Consider the following 20,511-nt stretch of genomic DNA (forward strand, 5'->3'; position numbering starts at 1 on the left):
TTTAACATATATAGGACTGCTTGCCATCTAGGGGAGGGGATGGAAGAAGGGAGGGGAAAAATCAGAACAGAAGCAAGTGCAAGGGATAACGTTGTAAAAAAATTACCCTGGCATGAATTCTATCAATATAAAGTTATTATAAAATAAAATAAAATTATATATATATATATATATATAATATATATATATATATATATATATATATATATATTATATATATATATATATATATATGATACAACTGACAAAAAAGGCAGGGGGAAAGAAACAATCAGCTGGATGATATTAGAGAGGCCTGGGGAAACTAACTGAAATTGAAATGACCATAAACAGATCATTGTACATGGCAAAAACAAGATTATACAATGATCAATTCTTTCTTTTTTTAAAAGTAATTATAACTTTTTATTGACAGTACATATGCATGGGTAATTTTTTACAACATTATTCCTTGCACTCACTTCAGTTTCAATTTTTCCCTTCCCTCCCTTCATTCCCTCGCCTAAATGGCAGGCAGTCTTTTACATGTTAAATATGTTACACCATATCCTGGATACAATATATGTGTGCAGAACCAAACAGTTCTCTTGTTGCACAGGAAGAACTGGATTCAGAAAGTAAAAATAACCCGAGAAGAAAAACAAAAATGCAAACAGTTTACACTCATTTCCCAGTGTTCCTTCTCTGGATGTAGCTGATTCTGTCCATCATTGATCAACTGGAACTGAATTAGATCTTTGCTTGTTTGAAGATATCTACTTCCATCAGAATACATCCTCATACAGTATTGTTGTTGAAATATATAATGATCGCTTGGTTCTGCTCATTTCACTCAGTATCAGTTCATGTATATCTCTCCAAGTCTCTCTGTAGTCATCCTGCTGGTCATTTCTTACAAAACAATTCCATAACATTCATATACCACAATTTACCCAACCATTCTCCAATTGATGGACATCCATTCATTTTCTGGTTTTTAGCCACTACAAAAAGGGTTGCCACAAATATTTTGGTACATAGAGGTCCCTTTCCCTTCTTTAGTATTTCCTTGGGCTATAAGCCCAGTAGTAGCACTTCTGGATGAAAGGGTATGCACAATTTGATAACTTTTTGGACATAATTCCAGATTGCTCTCCAGAATGGTTGGATTCGTTCACAACTCGACCAACAACGCATCAATGCCCCAGTTTTCCCGCATCCCCTCCAACATTCATCATTATTTTTTCCTGTTATCTTAGCTAATCTGACAGGTATGTAGTGGTATCTCAGAGTTGTCTTAATTTGCATTTCTCTGATCAATAGTGATTTGGAACACTCTTTCATATGAGTGGAAATAGTTTCAATTTCATCATCTGAAAATTGTCTGTTCATATCCTTTGACCATTTATCAATTGGAGAATGGCTTGATTTCTTATAAATTAGAGTCAGTTCTTTATATATTTTAGAAATGAGGCCTTTATCAGAACCTTTAACTTTAAAAAATGTTTTCCCAGTTTGTTGCTTCCCTTCTAATCTTGTTTGCCTTAGTTTTGTTGTACAAAAACTTTTCAATTTGATATAATCAAAATGTTCTATTTTGTGATCAATAATGATCTCTAGTTCATCTTTAATTACAAATTTCTTCCTTCTCCACAAGTCTGAGAGGCAAACTATCCTATGTTCCTCTAATTTATTTATAATCTCATTCTTTATGCCTAAATCATGGACCCATTTTGATCTTATCTTGGTATATGGTGTTAAGTGTGGGTGCATGCCTAATTTCTGCCATACTAATTTCCAGTTATCCCAGCAGTTTTTGTCAAATAATGAATCTTATCTCAAAAGTTGAGATCTTTGGATTTGTCAAACACTAAATTGCTATAGTTATTGACTATTTTGTCTTGTAAACCTAACCTATTCCACTGATCAACTAATCTATTTCTTAGCCAATACCAAATGGTTTTGGTGACTGCTGCTTTATAATATAGTTTCAGATCAGGTACAGCTGGTACACCTTCATTTGATTTTTTTTTTCATTAATTCTCTTGAAATTCTTATTTTTTCTAGGTAATTAAAATAGTTTCTTGGGAGTCTGATTGGTATCGCACTAAATAAATAGATTAGTTTAGGGAGTATTGTCATTTTTATTATATTCACATGACCTATCCAAGATCACTTAATATTTTTCCAATTATTTAATCCAACTTTATTTATGTGGAAAGTGTTTTGTAATTTTGCTTATATAATTCCTGACTTTCCTTTGTTAGATTGATTCCCAAATATTTTATGCTATCGACAGTTATTTTGAATGGAGTTTCTTTTTGTATCTCTTGCTGTTGGATTTTGTTCATGATGCATAAAAATGCTAAGGATTTATGTGGATTATTTTGTATCCTGCAACTTTGCTAAAGTTATGAATTATTTCTAATAGCTTTTTAGTAGAATCTCTGGGATTCTCTAAGTATACATCATATCATCTGCAAAGAGTGATAATTTGGTTTCCTCATTTTCTCTTCTAATTTCTTTAATCTCTTTTTCCACTCTTATTGTCGAGGCTAGCATTTCTAATACAATATTGAATAATAATGGTGATAGTGGGCAACCTTGCTTCACTCCAGATCTTACTGGGAAAGGTTCCAGCTTTTCCCCATTGCATATGATGCTTACCAATGGTTTTAAATATATGCTCCTGAATTTTTTAAGGAAAAGTCCATTTATTCCTACCCTCTCAAGTGTTTTTATTAGGAATGGATGCTGGATTTTAGCAAATGCTTTTTCTGCATCTATTGAGATGATCATATGGTTTTTGTTAATTTGGTTATTGATATAGTCAATTATACTAATAGTCTTCCTAATATTGAACCAGCTCTGCATTCCTGGTATAAATCCTACTTTTTCATACTTTTTGTATTTTCCTGGGATGATTTTCTGTAATCTTTTTGCTAATATATTTTTTTAAGATTTTAGCATCTATATTCATTAGGAAGATTGTTCTATAATTTTCTTTTTTCTGTTTTCAACCTATCTGGTTTAGGTATCAGTACCATATCTATGTCATCAAAGAAATTTGGTAGGACTCCTTAAATCCCTATTTTTTCAAATAGTTTATATAGCATTGGCGATAATTGTTCTTTAAATGTTTGGTAGAATTTACATATAAAACCATGTGGTCCTGGGGATTTTTTCTTAGGGAGTTGGTTAATAGTTTGTTCTATTTCTTTTTCTAAGATGGGACAGTTTAACCAATTTACGTCTTTCTCTGTTAATCTGAGCAAGCTATGTTTTTGAAGATATTCTTCCATTTCATTTAAGTTATCAAATTTATTGGCATAAAGTTGGGCAGAGTAACTCCTAATTATTGCTCTAATTTCTTCTTTATTTGTAGAGAGTTCTCCCTCTTCATTTTTAAGACTAACGATTTGATTTTCCTCTTTCCTTTTTTTACTCAGATTTAGTTAGGGTATGCTTATTTTGTGGTTTTTTTCATAGAACCAACTCTTTGTTTTATTGATTAATTCAATATTTTTTTTTACTTTCAATTTTATTAATCTCTTCTTTTATTTTTAGATTTTCAAGTTTAGTATTTGACTGCAGTTTTTTTAGTTTATTCTTTTTCTAGCATTTTTAGTTGCAAATCCAATTCATTGACATTCTCTTTATTTTATTCAAGTAAGCTTCTAGAGATAAAAAATTTCCCCTTAATACTGCTTTGACTGTATCATATACATATTTTGGTATGATATCTCATTATTGTCATTTTCTTAGCTGAAATTATTAATTATGTCTATGATTTGCTGTTTCACCCAATCATTCTTTCATATGAGATTGTTTAATTTCCAGGCATTTTTTGTTCTCTTGTCCCCTGTCTTTTTATTGAATGTAATTTTCATTGAATCATGGGCTGAAAAGAATGCATTTACTATTTTTGCCTTACTGCATTTGACTTTGAAGTCTTTATGTCTTAATATATGGTCAATTTTTGTATAGGTTCCAACAATGATTAATTCTAATGGATGTGGCTCTTTCCAACAATGAGATGATTCAGATCAGTTCCAATAATCTTGTGATGAAGAGAACCATCTATGCCCAGAGGAAGGACTTTAGGAACTGAGTGTGGACCACAACATGGTGTTTTTACTCTTTTTGTTGTTGTTTGCTTGCATTTTGTTTTCTTTCTAAGTTTTTTTTTTCTCTTTTTGATCTGATTTTTCTCATGCAGTAAGATAACTGTATAAATATGTATACATATATTGGATTTAACATAGATCATAACATATTTAAAATATATTTGATTATCTGCCATCTAGGGGAGGGGATGAGGGGGAAAGAGGAGAAAATTTGGAACAGGGTTTTGCAAGGGTTAATGTTAGAAAATTACCCATGCATATGTTTTGTAAATTAAAAGCTTTAATAAAAATAAATAAATAAGCAAACACATAACTAAATAAATAAGGGAATGAATAAACCAGCAAACAAATAAACAAACAAAGAAAGAAATAAACGAATGTTGGAATCTTTACAAAGTATAAAGTCATTAGAGTTGATAGAGACAATAATTACGTAATTTAGTGTCGTTCTGTATGATTGATCTGATCCTACAAGGAGATGTTATGGGCCAGAAGAAACAAGGTACTAAGTAGAACTGATAGACAATAATGCTTGTGTTTACACCTTTAGGGAGCTCATATAAGCAAGAAGTATTTAAGTATTTAAGTACTCATTGGAATTCACAAGTATGGGAGATTCACAAAGTTAACTGTGGAACTTTGTGAATTCACACCTCCCTTGAAGTTCTTAGGGCCAGAGAGTACTCTGGGAGGAAACCCATAATCCTACTCTCTCATATCCCACAATCCCTCTCTCAGAGAAGGATCATAAATAGAGCTTCAATGCGCCAGTCAAGAGAGTTCAGCTGAAAAGATTCAGAGTGGAGGAGTGTAAGTTCAGAAGAAGTCATGCTTCTTATGTTTTCTTGAAATGGAAATGCATTGTTATGTATTTTGAATCCACTCTGATATTTTTTCACATGAAAGTGTTTCATTTTATTTTTTATTTTGCTGTTCTGTCTTTCTTTTTCTATTTTGTTTTTCTTATTTTATATTTAGTTTAATTTAAAAAAAAAGATTATAATTCTGACTGTACCCTTGCAATAGAGTTTGGATGTTCATCACTAGTTTGCATTCTTGAAACAAAAGTCTTTATAAACTTCTAGCAAGAACAGTTCCAGGGGAAGGAAAAAAAATAGATTTGATCAAATATATCATGTTTGAAAGGCAATTTTATTCATTCACTCAATGTGTACTATTTGAATTCTTAAGAACATCAGAATCTGAGTCTTTGCTCTCTATTACTTTAGCAGTTAATACTTAGGTACATTTCCTACCTATATGTTATCTTTTTGGTAAGAGTATGAAGTTATGAGAGATTTCAAAATGAGTATTTTACTTTATTGACTTAAGTGTCTATGGGATTGTGCCTGATATATTTGACATGTTATCTTCCTTGAGGCTGTATTTTGTGTCTACCTTAATATATATTTCATTCTCCATAATATTAGTTTTGTATTTTGACTTATCCATTTATTGTTGCAATGTAGACATCTTGCCCACAGTAGAATAATACAAGAGGTCATGAATTTTCTTCTATTGTAACAAATGCTGATGCTTTATAAAATGATACAGTGTACTCTATAATATTCAGTAGATATTGAGGAAAAATAATCTTTTATCTCAATATGTTTGGTTTTAAAATCCAAATTGGAGTCAATTTTAATTATAGGTTTTTGTTACTTCAGTAACCTTAATAAAAATGAACACTTTGTTACAAAGACAATTCACATTTCTCAATTTTGGAGGAATATTAATTCTTGTAAGCAAAGCAGTAATCATGCAACAGATTTCTTATTGAATAAACACAGGGAACAAGCAGTAATTTTGAGCCAACAAGGTTATTAAAGGGAAGTGAGAATTTTAATAGAGTGAGAAGAGACTATGAGGAGAGAGTAGGATTAAAGGACAACTTTGTAGGAGAGGGAATGATGGGACCCTTTAAGAAACAGGTCCCAGGAAAAAGATTTGTTTGTTGGTGGGTTGGTAGGTTGGTTGATTTTCCTAGAAGAGTAGTGTGATATCTTATAAAGTCCATAAACTCTTTTGATTACTATTTGCCAGTGATATTGAAGAGAAGATTTATGTTTCAGGTAAAGTTTAGACTACTTGACCAATGTACATCTGTTGCGAATTGATTATAATAAAGGTTTCATTTTGATGATTTATGGGTATCTCTAAAGTCAATTTTCCCATATGTACAAATTAACCCTCCTGTTTTCTCTCTGTGTTCCTCCCTCTCCCCCCTTCTCCTTCTCCTTCTCCTTCTCCCCCTTTCCTTTTTCTTCCAGCTCCTCCCTCTTTCTTTCTCCCTCCCTCCTTCCTTCTCTCTCTCTTCTTTCCCCTCTTTCTCCTTCCTCCTCTCCCTCTGCTTTCCCCTCTTTCTACTTCCCCCCCCTCTCTCTTGCATGCACATGCATGCACAAAAAGTAAAACCCAAGGAAATATAAATATAAATGATGTGCTTTATCTGCAGGAAAAAAAAAAGACAAAAAAGAAAGAAGGAAAGAGAGAAAAAAGAATGGAAGAAAGATAAAAAGAAGGCAGGAAAGAAAGAGTATGTGATGCAATTCAACAAAGAATATCGTGGTTAGTTTTTAAATTAAAATAACATTCAATATCAATTATAAATACAATGGAAGCAGCTAAGATTTAAGCATGAAAAGAAATGTAATTTTAAAAAATTCACATGTAACCTTTTAAAGGAAACCAATAATATATTTCTTGTTCCTAAAAGAAAAGAAAAAGAATGACAAACCTTTAAAAAACAAACAAAATCACATTTATTAAGGTTTCATTTTCTGTTCCACATAATATGCATGTAAGACTAAATTGTTTTTATCAGGTTAATATAAAATGGTAGCTCAACTGTCTGATGAAATACATCCAAAGAATAAACCAATGGCTTGGTATCAACCTGCTGTCCCTTGTGTGTCAGATTTATGGTCACAGAGTTAATTACACTGATATTAGATCAGATATAATTGAAAAGGCACATATATTCAAAATATATTGTCTGATACTTCCTAAACTAATCTATTTATTTAGTGCTATGCCAATCAGACTTCCAAGAAAATATTTTAATGATCTAGAAAAAATAACAACAAAATTCATATGGAACAATAAAAAGTCGAGAATCTCAAGGGAATTAATGAAAAAAAAATCAAATGAAGATGGCCTAGCTGTACCTGATCTAAAATTATATTATAAAGCAGCAGTCACCAAAACCATTTGGTATTGGCTAAGAAATAGATTAGTTGATCAGTGGAAAAGGTTAGCTTCACAAGACAGAATAGTCAACTATAGCAGTCTAGTGTTTGACAAACCCAATGATCCTAACTTTTGGGATAAGAATTCATTATTCGATAAAAACTGCTGGGATAACTAGAAATTAGTATGGCAGAAATTAGGCATGGACCCACACTTAACACCATATACCAAAATAAGATCAAAATGGGTCCATGACCTAGGCATAAAGAACAAGATTATAAATAAATTAGAGAAACATAGGATAGTTTATCTCTCAGACTTGTGGAGAAGAAAGAAATTTGTGACCAAAGATGAACTAGAGACCATTACTGATCACAAAATAGAAAATTTTGATTATATCAAATTAAAAAGCCTTTATACAAACAAAAGTAATGCAAACAAGATTAGAAGGGAAGCAACAAACTGGGAAAACATCTTCACAGTTAAAGGTTCTGACAAAGGCCTCATTTCCAAAATATATAGAGAACTGACTCTAATTTATAAGAAATCAAGCCATTCTCCAATTGATAAATGGTCAAAGGATATGAACAGATAATTTTCAGATGATGAAATTGAAACTATTACCACTCATATGAAAGGGTGTTCCAAATCACTATTGATCAGAGAAATGCAAATTAAGACAACTCTGAGATACCACTACATACCTGTCAGATTGGCTAAGATGACAGGAAAAAATAATGATGAATGTTGGAGGGGATGCGGGAAAACTGGGACACTAATGCATTGTTGGTGGAGTTGTGAACGAATCCAACCATTCTGGAGAGCAATCTGGAATTATGCCCAAAAAATTATCAAATTGTGCATACCCTTTGATCCAGCAGTGTTTCTATTGGGCTTATATCCCAAAGAAATACTAAAGAAGGGAAAGGGACCTATATGTGCCAAAATGTTTGTAGCAGCCCTATTTGTAGTGGCTAGAAACTGGAAAATGAATGGATGCCCATCAATTGGAGAATGGGTGGGTAAATTGTGGTATATGAATATGGAATATTTTTGTTCTGTAAGAAATGACCAGGATGAATACAGAGAGGCTTGGAGAGACTTACATGAACTGAAGCTAAGTGAAATGAGCAGAACAAGGGGATCATTATACACTTCGACAATGATATTGTATGAGGATGTATTCTGATGGAAGTGGATTTCTTTGACAAAGAAACTTAACTGAGTTTCAATTGATAAATGATGGACAGAAGCAGCTACACCCAAAGAAAGAACACTGGGAAACGAATGTGAACTATTTGCATTTTTGTTTTTCTTCCCTGGTTATTTTTACCTTCTGAATCCAATTCTCCCTGTGCAACAAGAGAACTGTTTGGTTCTGCAAACATATATTGTATCTATGCTATACTGCAACATATCTAACATATATAGGACTGCTTGCCATCTAGGGGAGGGGGTGGAGGGAGGAGGGGAAAAATCGGAACAGCAGCGAGTGCAAGGGATAATGTTGTAAAAAAAATTACCCTGGCATGGATTCTGTCAATATAAAGTTATTATTAAATAAAATAAAATTAGAAAATACTCCTTTCAAAAAAAAAAAAAAGAAATTTACATGATAACTTTACTACATATTTAAAGGAAATAGCAAATTATACATAATACACTTGTGGTTTTATGTGAAATCATCTTTTTATTGTACCGTGTTATGGAAATGCTTACTTTATTACCTATATTAAAATAAAACAAAAAATATACATTAAAAAAACAAAAACAAAAACAAAATATATTGTCTGCCAAATATATTATCCTAAATTAGTAGGTGAGCTGTGTTTTGAAAGAAACTAGGGATTCTAAGAAATAGTAGTGAGGGGAAACTATATTCTAGGCATGAAGGAGAATCTGTTTAAAAGTGAAAAGTTGAGAAATGAAATTTCTTATGTAACAAACCGTAAAAAGGCCAGTTTTGTTTGACATTAGACTTTTGAAGGGATAGTATTTTATAATATTAAAATATATATTGTAGGCAAGTTATAAAATGTTTTAAATGACAAACAAAGGTTGTGTTTCTTTCTGCCAGTCAATCAATGGGACTTTTAAATGATGGGCAAAAATGTTTCCTGTCTCTGTCTCTCTCTCTCTCTCTTTCTCTCTCTCTCTCTCTCTCTCTCTCTCTCTCTCTGTTTCTCTTTCTCTCTCTCTCTCTCTCTCTCTCTCTCTCTCTCTCTCTCTCTACATATATATATATATATATATATACACACATACACACACACACACACACAAACATTGTGTGTCACTCTTTCCTCTTATAGATAGGATTCTTGTGGGTTTGGTCTAAAAATATATTCAAATTTAAAGGAAGCTAGAGAAGCCAAGAGACAGAGTTGAGAATAGAAAGCATTATAGACAATGAAAATACAGACTGGGGAGAGGTTATGTCTTGTGTGAGGATGGGCAAAGAGGCCAGGGAAGGCAGACCATATTTCTAATGGATAGGAATAAAGTGTAAGAAACCTGAATAGAGAGGGAAAGTTACATTATGAAGTGCTACAAAAGCCAAATAGAAGTGTATTTTTTTTTCCTTTTTTAAAATTGTTTTTAATACACATTGCTTTATAAATCATGTTAGGAGAGAAAAATCAGAGTAAAATGAAAAAAAATGGGAGAGATAAAAAATAAACATAAAGAGAAGTAAATATATCATGTGTTAATTTACATTTTCTCTCTAGTTCTTTTTCTGGATCCAGATGACATTTTCTGTCCAAAGTATATTGGGATTGCTTTGGATTACTGAATGACTGAAAAGAACCAAGTCTGTCCTAGTTGATCATTGCACATTCTTGCTGTTACCAGAAGATTATGGTAACATTACATGAAATATGTGATGAAAATCACAGTGTTAAAGGATAGGAAGTCTCATATATAAGATTTGTTTGATTATGAGAATGTTTATGCCTTTGCCAGTAAAAGAAAGATTTGGAAGAGAGGATTTCAGGGGAAAGAGCCTAAGATATATTGAGTTTGAGATCCTGGGATAATAAGGACTTAAAATTCTTTATTGAGCAGCAGGGTGACAGTCATATATCAGTTTTAGGATAATGACATTTATAGTTATATCGATGATGGATTGCATAGGGGAAGAAATTTTGGGCAGAAAGACCAATTAAAAGCTTTTTGTAATAGTTTGTGTTAGTGGTAATGAAAAACTGAACTAACTTGATGGTATTTTTTTTTTTAAACAATAGGAATAGTGTTAAGGAAAGATAATTTTTAAAAACTTGGCAACTTACCGAATGAACATAGTAAAGGAAAATGAAGAGATAATGATAACTGCTAGATTGCAAACCTAAAATTGTAGCGTCCTAGAAAGAAATTGGGAAGCTCAAACATTATCATTATTGTTTCATTTTGACAGTGTTGAAAATAAGATGACAATATGACATCCAACTCAAATATACAATCTTATAGATTCCATGTTCACAATATCTCTTGTATATGTTCCCCTTTCTCCAATAATAAACTTAATTTGGGCCTTCATTTTCCCTCTGGACAATTAAGATAGCTTTCTACCTTTTCTCCCTGCTTCAAGATTCTCCCCATTCCAATTCATCCTCTATTTAAATGTCAAGATGATTTTTTCCCCTAAATCTGAATTTAAGTATGCTATTTACCTTGTCTAATGAGCTTCACTATATATTCTTATGTTTGGCATTTACAATTCTTCCTAACACTTATAATCTGGCTCCATATTATATCCCATATATTTTTACATTGTACCTCCTTTTACAAATTGTACAATTCAGTAACACTGATATACTTAAAGTTTTTGAACATGATGCTCCATATGTTCTCAGATTCTTTGTGCTGACTCTCCACCATGCAGGTAATGTGGTAACTCTCACATCAGAAGTTTATTTTCTCTGGACAAATTCAAAACTCAGTCTCAGCAAGTTTTCTCACATAATCCTAGCTATTCAGATTACCTTTCATCTATTCTATATACCTCCTTTAAAAAAATCATTCTGTGTATCCCATTAGAATGTCATCTTCATAAGGTCAGAAACTGTTTCTCTTTCTTTACATTATTATGACTTTGCAAAATATGTGGCACTTTTTCTTCACTCATTTCTGATCCTTTGTGATTCCATCTGAGGTTTTCTTGGCAAGACACCAGAGTGGTTTACCATTTCCTTCTTTTGCTCATTTTATAGAAGAAACTGAAGAAAACATGGTTAAATGATTTGTAGCAATTTAGACATCTAGTAAGTATCTGAAGCTAAATTTGAACTTAAATGCTCATGATTTCTGGGCCAGTGCTCTAACCACTATGCCAACTAGCTGTCCTATATTGCACTTAGATGACAATTGCCAAATGACTAATATGACATGGAACTGAGAAGAGAGAGAGGTTTGAGTATCTGAGAATTAGTTGTATTGAGATGAGATTCATAAAAGCTAATAAGGTCTTCATGTAAGAAACTGTAGAAAAAATAGAAAACAGAGTACACCATACACCTATTGCTATGAAGCAGGATATAGATGAAAATTCAACAAGAGGACAGTTCCTCTGAAGAGTAATAGTCAAACAAGTGGAAGGAAAGCCAAGAAAGAGAAGTGTTACAAAAAAGCCAAAAATGAAAAAATCTTACTCATCAGAATCAAATCTGCCAGAGAGTTCAATAATATAAGAACTGAAAAAAGGCCATCAGATTTGGAAATCAAATAGATAACTTTTTTGTTTGTTTGTTTTTCAGTTACTAAGCATTTATTTTCTTTTCGTATAACACACCTCTGATAGTAAAATTTTTTATTAAAAGTAAAACAAAATTCATATAATAATATACACAATCCAGTGTACAAATTCCAGGTTCAAAAATTAAATTTATTTTGTATCTTGAATCTTCTACCACTGTCAAGAGATGTGTAGCATAATATATAATCAGCTCTCTGGGATCATGAATTGTCATTGCATTGATCAGACTTTAACTTTTTCAATTTTCTTTGGTTTTGTTATAATAATATTGGCATAAATTGTTCTCTTTTTTGATAGATTAGTTTTAACTGAATAATTATGCTGAAGAGAAGCAAAAGGAATACTCTCCAGAGTCTTGTAGAACTAAAACCTAATCCTATCCTTGAGGAGGTTTGCACTGACAGGCTAAGAACAAGATTAAGAAAGAAAAATAACAAGAATGACAACTGTTTCCTTATACTTATAGAGCCCATATTGATTCACAAACAACTTCACATGTATTTCTTCTTTTGATCTTCCCAAAAACACCATGAAGATGGTAGCATTCTCCTTTCACAAATAAGAATCAGAATTTCTGAGAGATTAAAGCTTAAAAAATTATGGACTTTAAGATGGACTAAACTGTTTCATCTAAGCTGTTTGGGAATAAAATGTCCTAAAGGTATCTTAGACTCTGAGAAGTTAATCTGAACAGATCATTGGGAGATTTTGTTTAGCAATAACTTTTATACACACTGCCTCTTTTGAATCTTGCCTCTGCTTAGAAAAATAGTGATCTTCAATTTACTTATCTGTAATATGAAGGTAATCATGTTTATCTTACCTACTGATACCTCACCTGAACCCTCTTTAGTACTAATCACCAAGGTAGAAAATTATTTAGGTTTCTAGAAACTCTATCAATGGAGGTTTTACAGGGCCTTGATTATATAACCTAATGCCAATTTATCTTATATCTCAGACCCAAATGTCTGGCAGGTTCTCTACTAGGTGACTGTTCTTTTTGCACTTCAAATCTCCCCACCCAAAACAAAACAAAACAAACAAAACAACAACAACAAACAAAAAAAAAAACTATCTCTCAAGGTTGTTATTGCTGAGCTATAACACTCTCTTGATGATCAGCTCCCTCCCTTCTCACCACCTATATACAGAGAAACTGCTGAATTTTCTGTAACCAGAACACTCTGCCAGCTGTATCCTGTTTTCAGGACAATCTGACCCTTACAGGATTTCCTCACTCCTTGTTTGGAATATCTACCCCTTGAAACTGTTCCTGTGTAGATTAGCCACCCCTTAAAATTTCTGACTTTTGGCTGCTGTATCTCCCTGCTTGTGTAATTAATATCCTCTAACTTGTGGTTTTGGCCTTTATAAACCTTTCCCTCCTGCTGTACAGGATTGCCTGATTTGGGTTTTACCACTCCCCTTGCAGCTGCTAGAAAATTAAATTGTACTTGAAATTTTAACAACTCTCACTTGCTGTTTGTCTTGGTACAATATTTTGGAGGTCCCAGTGAGATGGTGGTGTTCCCTTGCTGCCGAGACTTAAGGACCTCAGACTTGGACACTAAGGCTGCCTAGACTCTGAGGGGACCCAACATCTGAGATATTTCAGGGCCTCCAGACTCAAGCAAAATCATTCAAGAATCAATCATCCCTCGGGGAGGAAGAGATTGTCAGACACAAAATTGAAATGTACCCTCACAGGACTCCTGAGATGTCAGGAGCTTGCCCCTGGCCTGTATTTCTGGGTATATATTGAAATTGTTGGTTTGGAAAATTTTATTGAATCTGTATAATCTATTTTTGTTATGTGTTTAAATTGTTGCTTTAAGAAATTTCATCACACTGTACTTATCCTGAAACCCGCTCACTTTGTCTTTCCTGGGGAACCACTTGAGTAAATTTCCATAAAATTTCTCCAAGGGAGTTTTTCTGATTTCCCTTGGCAGAAAGTTACTGTTTTTACATTAATATATATTTGTGTATTTGGCTTATTTATTAATTTATTAAATTGGGGGGGGGGGGTCTTCTAAGTTCTAGTCTCCCAAAGACACCTTTGGGAATCTTCAAAGAGGCTTTTGTACATGGAGTCTACTATGGGATAAAATTAACCAAGTCCAAATTTCTTAATGTCCTTGACTCCCACCTTAAATAGAGGAGAAAAAAAAAAAAGGTGGAAGTGCTTAACTTTTTCTCCTAGACCTCTGCTCTAACCAAGCTGGGGGCTATGGAAATAAAGTTAGCTAATTAAAGTTAAAATAACACCTTAGATTTTCAATGTTTTGAGAGCAATTATTAAGAATTCTGACAATTATTTTGAAAAAGTAAAGAAAGAGAAAAAAAATTAGGTAAATACCAACTTTCTGCTAACCCTTTCTTGACTTCTATCTTGTCCAGAGTCCCCCTTCTGCTCTTTTGGGAAAACATACCAGAATGTATTTAGGAAACCCCTCCATTCCACTCCCTGGAATCCTGAATGTATCTCAGATCAATATAGCCCTAATCCCTGTTTGCTGACTCTTATCATCTCAGATCAGATTAAGAAAAGAGAATGCTAAATTCTGCTTCACCTGTAACACCTCTCCAGCCCAGCTTGGGGAACTGAGAATGTAGTGGGAGTCAGGCCCCAGGATCAGCATTCCCTTAGCCCTACCACTTTTAAAAAATAGAATTGAACAAATGTTATGTTTATATTGGCTGCTTTATTGGATATAGTTGCTTTATACTTGATTGCTATAGTTTTTAAAATAGCAGTGAAATGTGTGTGTATTTTTTTCCCTCTGTTTTCCTCACGTTCCCAAACTCTTACAGTTAGGCTTTTATTAGAGGTCCTTTAAAATTATTTTTACTATCTCAAATAATATATCTCCAAAAAATCAAATATGAAGCAATTATATTCGATAAAATAGCCAGTATTTGTTTTATACTAAGCACCTTTGCAATCATTGATCTTCACAACAAACATTATAATTTTTTAAGGAAATATTTTCCTCAATATGCTTTTTATAATGAGAAATTATAAAGAAAATCCTTTTCCAATTGACCTATTTTGCTTTTCAAAGCTTTATTCTCCTCAATGATTTTTTATATTTCATTTTGCACTTTTCTCAATTCTTTCTGTAATTTTTCCTCTGTCTCTTTTACTTGATTTTCAAACTCTCTTTTGAGTTCTTCTATGGTCTGAGTCCAATTCTTACTTTTCTTGGAGGCTTTTGACTTTGTTATAATCTAGAGTGTTTCTTTAAATCCTACTTGTCATCATAATGACGTTAAATTGTCAGAAACTTTCGTTTTATTTTTGTGCTCATTTCCCTAACCTTAGTTAGGGAACTTAGGTGTTTTTTTGTTTGTTTGTTTGTTTGTTTTTTAAGTAGGGCTTAGTTTGAGGGTAGAGAGTGTACTATCCCAAGCTTCAGGGGGGTTGTACAGCTATTTTCAGAAATCCCTCTAGGAATCTGAACAAAAGCACTCTTTTATGCCCTGGGGCTATTAGGTGTGTCCTGCCTCACAGTAGTTGTAAGATCTGGTATGCTGGATGGAGCTGGGGGCTCTAGTGATCATTGATTAGGGTTGTAGTGGGAGTGCATACTCACTGCTCCAGACTCTCTCCACTGATCCTCAAAGTTCTCCCTTCTAACTCCAGACTGAGAAGTTCAGAAGCCTCCAGTACTGCTGCTGATTCAGAGGTGCCACCTTGCTGATACTGGGGTCTGGACTGGACCTGGGGCTGGGTCAGCACCATCCCACTCTGGTTTCACAGATCTTTTCTGCTGACCTTCCAAGTTCTTTTTGGTTTCTCTATGCTGAGAAGTCTGTAAGCCATTAGTACTGCTTTTGATTCAGTGGTCAGGTCTGACCAGGCCGGGGCTGGAACCTGGACTGTACCAGCACTCCCATGCTGGTGTTGCAGACCTTTTCTGCTGAGCTTCTAAATAGCCTTTGGCTGGAAAATATTCTACTCCACTTATTTGGGGTGTTCTGATACTCTAAAATTTGTTTAGAGTCATTATTTAAAGGAATTTGGAGCAGGTTAGGGGAGAGGTTGGACAACTTCCTGCTTTTATTCTGTCATCTTGGCTCTATCTCCAATTATTATTATCAGATATGGAGTTCATGCATTGGACCCCCTGATCACCAAAAATTGCTTACATTTGAACATCCTAGATCTTATATTCACTTAATCATTATCCTCATTGCTAGATCTACTTATCTTTTCATCCACTCCAAAAATTAAAATTAATATTAACCTCCCCCAAAATATCTGTTTCTATTATTAATATCACAAACTTTCCAGACTATAAATAATCAAATATAGTAAAAAGAATAACAACAAACAACAATAATAACAAGAATTTATTTAATATTTAAGGTGGAAAATGTACTTTGGATGTTATTTCTAGTTATCTTAGATTCTCCCAATTTACTTATTTGAAAAGTTCTTATGTTGTAAGAAAGTTATCTACTTTTTTTTTTCTCTTCTGACTATCACAGTTTCTATTTAAATCTTAAATATACATTAGACTCAAATATGTATGCAACTTTATTTTCTTCATCCCTGTTGATTGGGGCAATTAAAGTGGTTTCTCAGAAACTATCTGCTAAAACCTTAGGCCTCAGTTTTGATTTCCTAGAAGTCAAATGACCCTGAATAAACAAAACTTTAGAAATCCCCTTATACAACTAGTACCTCTCCCCAGCCAGTTTAGCCAACTTATCATCACTTGGCATGTATAGACTGATTAGTTTTAAGATCAATGGATGGTGGGTGGTCTGCACTTTTATGCTACAAAACCAATGCTTCTGCTTCTATAAAATTGGCCTCCTCACACTGCACTTCCCAGGAGAGGTCTGCCCACTTCTGGAGAAAGTCTAATAAAAAGCTTTCTACTTTTACTTTGAGAGGTTTCTGAGTAGTCATTTTGAGTTAGGGTCTTCGTTCCCCATACACTGTTGAACATCATATTGGGAGGGGTATCTAACAAGTTCAGAGTAGGAGTCTATAAGTCCTGAAGCATTAAATCGCATGTTCATCACATAATTCTAGATGTGTCTCTTTTCAATTTGTCAAAACTTATTAATATATATTATTATTTCAATTATTGTTACTACTATTTTTTATTTGACAAAGTTGAATTTCAAAAAGATAAAATAATATGTTCAAGGTTACTTAGGGATCATTTCTAGGTGTTTTTTTGCATGAGGCAATTATAAAGAAAATCCTACTATATTAAAGAGGAGGAGAAAATCTTGATCTCAAGAGAAGAGAAAAATGACAATATCCTTTCTTCCTTTTGTCCCTTTGACTTTTTCACCTACCTTAGTGTTAACTTTTCATTATTGAGACAACCTGCCTTAAAAATGCATACTTTCCTTGGCAATTATTTTTAACAGACTACTACTTTGATGAAACTGAACAAATCAAAAGAATAAAACTGCTTGATCAATGTACATTTGGGAGACATTCACAGTGGCAAACTTCAACATTAAACCAGGTATTTCAGACTCTTGCAAATGAAGCTTCAATAACATTCAGTTTATTTAAAAGAAAAATCAATAAAATATGTTTAATCTGGAAGTATGTACCTCTTTGATTTTAACACTTCAAAAGGTGTTAAGATTATGCAGAAGCAACAACTTCATACATTTTTAAGCTATTGTCAAAAGTATTAATGCTTTGGGATTCTTTGTGGGTTGTTTTAGATTTTTTTTTATTCTTTAGCCAAGATGTTTTGCTGTATTCATCTTGTGTGATGGTGTCAAAAGTTAACTTTTGAAAATGGTAAATCCTTAGCACTAGAAAGCAGTTTTCTTTTATATGCTGTCAAGTTATCTATATGACAATCCTTAAGTAGGGTCAAGAAAACCACCTACCCAAAAAATTTGTGCTTTGACATACTGCTGCTGCTAGAACGAGATTAATAAGAGGAAATCATTCCTCTAGTTTAATTTCCCCCTATTTCTCTAAGCTTTGGGAATAAAAGAAAACTTAAAGGAATATCTAGTAATATGGATGAGAAATTCCAGATTGGAAAATTTTAAACAGACAAATAGAACCAAATAAGTTGTGAAAACAAAATGTCCTTCTCTTAAGTTGAAAAAATTATGTGCAAATGAGTCAGGGTTCTCTAACAATATGACAAGATAAAACAACACCACCAACAAAACAAGATACATCAATAAAAACAAACAAATGAAAATACATTCACATACAATGAGAAAATAATAATAGAATAGTATTTAAATAATTTGTGAAATGCTTTCAGACAACTGAACCAACCAAAATACCAGAAGCACAAGAGATAGATGCAAAAAATAAATGGAAAATCAAATTCTTCCAATTTCCTTAAGTACACATATGACAGTATATAAAAAAGGTGAAATGGTAATGCTAAGACTATCATAAGACAAAACTACCAATTACTCCAAAAGAAATTTGCAAGGGTCCAGCCTCTGCAACTGTTCTAGGGAGCTGAGCAGGAGGAATAGGGTCAGTATCAAAGGAAGACAGGAGTTGTGGGGTAGTTTGAGTGAGGAACTGAAAGAAGTAATGCTCCCATTTCTCTCAGGCTCATTCAGGCTTCATTTTTATACCATATCATGTTCATATACTTTTCTTTAGGTCAACATAGTCTTCAGAAATGTGTCTGACTTATTGACCTTTATATGTTACTACATTTGACCTTTAATTTTGAGTAGGTTTTTTTATGGTAAAATGTTAATTATTGATTACATTACATGAAGCTAATAATGAAAATGTAAATATTATACAGGGTTAAATGTCAGTGAATTTTGTTAGTTTACTTATGTCTTCTTTGTCAATTCTATGGATTGTTTGATTCCTCTGTTACCCTGACTTGGAACTGTGTACATAGGCATTTAGGGCAATTCCTAGTTATACTTTAACCATCTTTTGGTTCCTAGACATACTGATGTTTTCTGAGTCTAAATTGGTAAACACCATTATTTACTAGACTTTTGGATTCTCTCCCATAGTGACAATGCTTTCCATGGTGTTCTCTCCTTTATCATTTGTCTCAGTGAGAGATTAGTTTTATTAGGACAGACTATGCATGTAGAATAATTTCTAGTTAACTTGCCCAAATTTCCCATGTCAGCAGATTTTTTTTTAGATAATATTTAGTGCTATAATCAAGCCAATTATAAATAATATATAAAATAGTAGTCCACTAATGAGAATCATAGAAGGAAATGTTGTTCCTGCATGAGTGCTGTGCACTTGATCTCAGTGCCGGGCTTTGCCAATCAGCTTAAAGACTGTGGCTCCCAACAGAAATTGAATAAATGAAATGGGAAAAATTCAGAGGAGAGAATAAACTGGGAGTTAACATAGGACACAAAGAAAAAGTGCCCACTAGTGCAACAAAATAGCACAAATATGAAAAAGACACAGGAAAGAATTCTCTGGAGGGTAATTGATCATTAATGCTGCAGTTCTTATCTAATAACCCAATATGTTGGCTGACGTGTCCTATATACCTTGTTGCAGGTTGTTTTAGAAATTTCATCTTAAAAAATAAAATAAAATCATGTTTTGTTTATTACAACAACATTTGATACATTTGTAGCAGCTAGCTAGCTAGATTCATATATAAGAGATAGAATTAATTTCCTGTTTCTTCTGAAGGCACACAAATCCTCCAGTCTCCCAGGTCAGTAACTTTGACCTTAGCCTTATCTTTTCACACTTCCTGACCCCATACATGCAATCAGTTGCTAGATCTTTCCAATTTGAACCTTCCACACTATCTCTCCTATCATATTTCTGCCTTCTGTTCACACAGACTTCACATCATTGCAAGCACTTGTGGCCCCTCCCCTAGAGTATTGTCATAGATTCGAATTCACGATATAGTGACCAAAATGATTTTCCTTAAGTGTTGATGCAAACACACACATCATATAATATATATTGCATATAATATATGATATATAATATATGTGCAAATATAATATATATGTATACATGCTTATATATTTCTTGAAATGATATCCATTCTTAGGCAAAGAATTTAAAAAGTCATAAGAAAAAATAAATCATATATGTATTATAAAAGATAATGTTCAAATGAAAAAATAGAATTAACTAAAGCTTAAGAAACTAGCTTAATTTGCATTCATCTGGTCAAAGTTAGATATTATGATTTGGCCTTCCACCAAATTTTTCTCCAGTTGGCATATACATTCATGGATGTGCCTCTTGGTCTTCACTTTTTGTCTGAGCTTCAGTTTGCTTAGTACATTGATTAATTCATCTATTAATGCTATGAACTTTGTGTCTATTTCCTATTTTAGATAAAAATAAAGGATTTGACTGAGTTTGATATATTTTTATTTGTGTATTCTGGTGTAATAATATGACATCTTTGATTTTATGTGATACCCACTATGTAAGTTGGATACTTGTACCCATCTTTTCAAATCGCCTCCTTGACTTTC

Source organism: Antechinus flavipes, chromosome 3, assembly GCF_016432865.1.
Source record: "Antechinus flavipes isolate AdamAnt ecotype Samford, QLD, Australia chromosome 3, AdamAnt_v2, whole genome shotgun sequence".
In the NCBI taxonomy this organism is placed as follows: domain Eukaryota; kingdom Metazoa; phylum Chordata; class Mammalia; order Dasyuromorphia; family Dasyuridae; genus Antechinus; species Antechinus flavipes.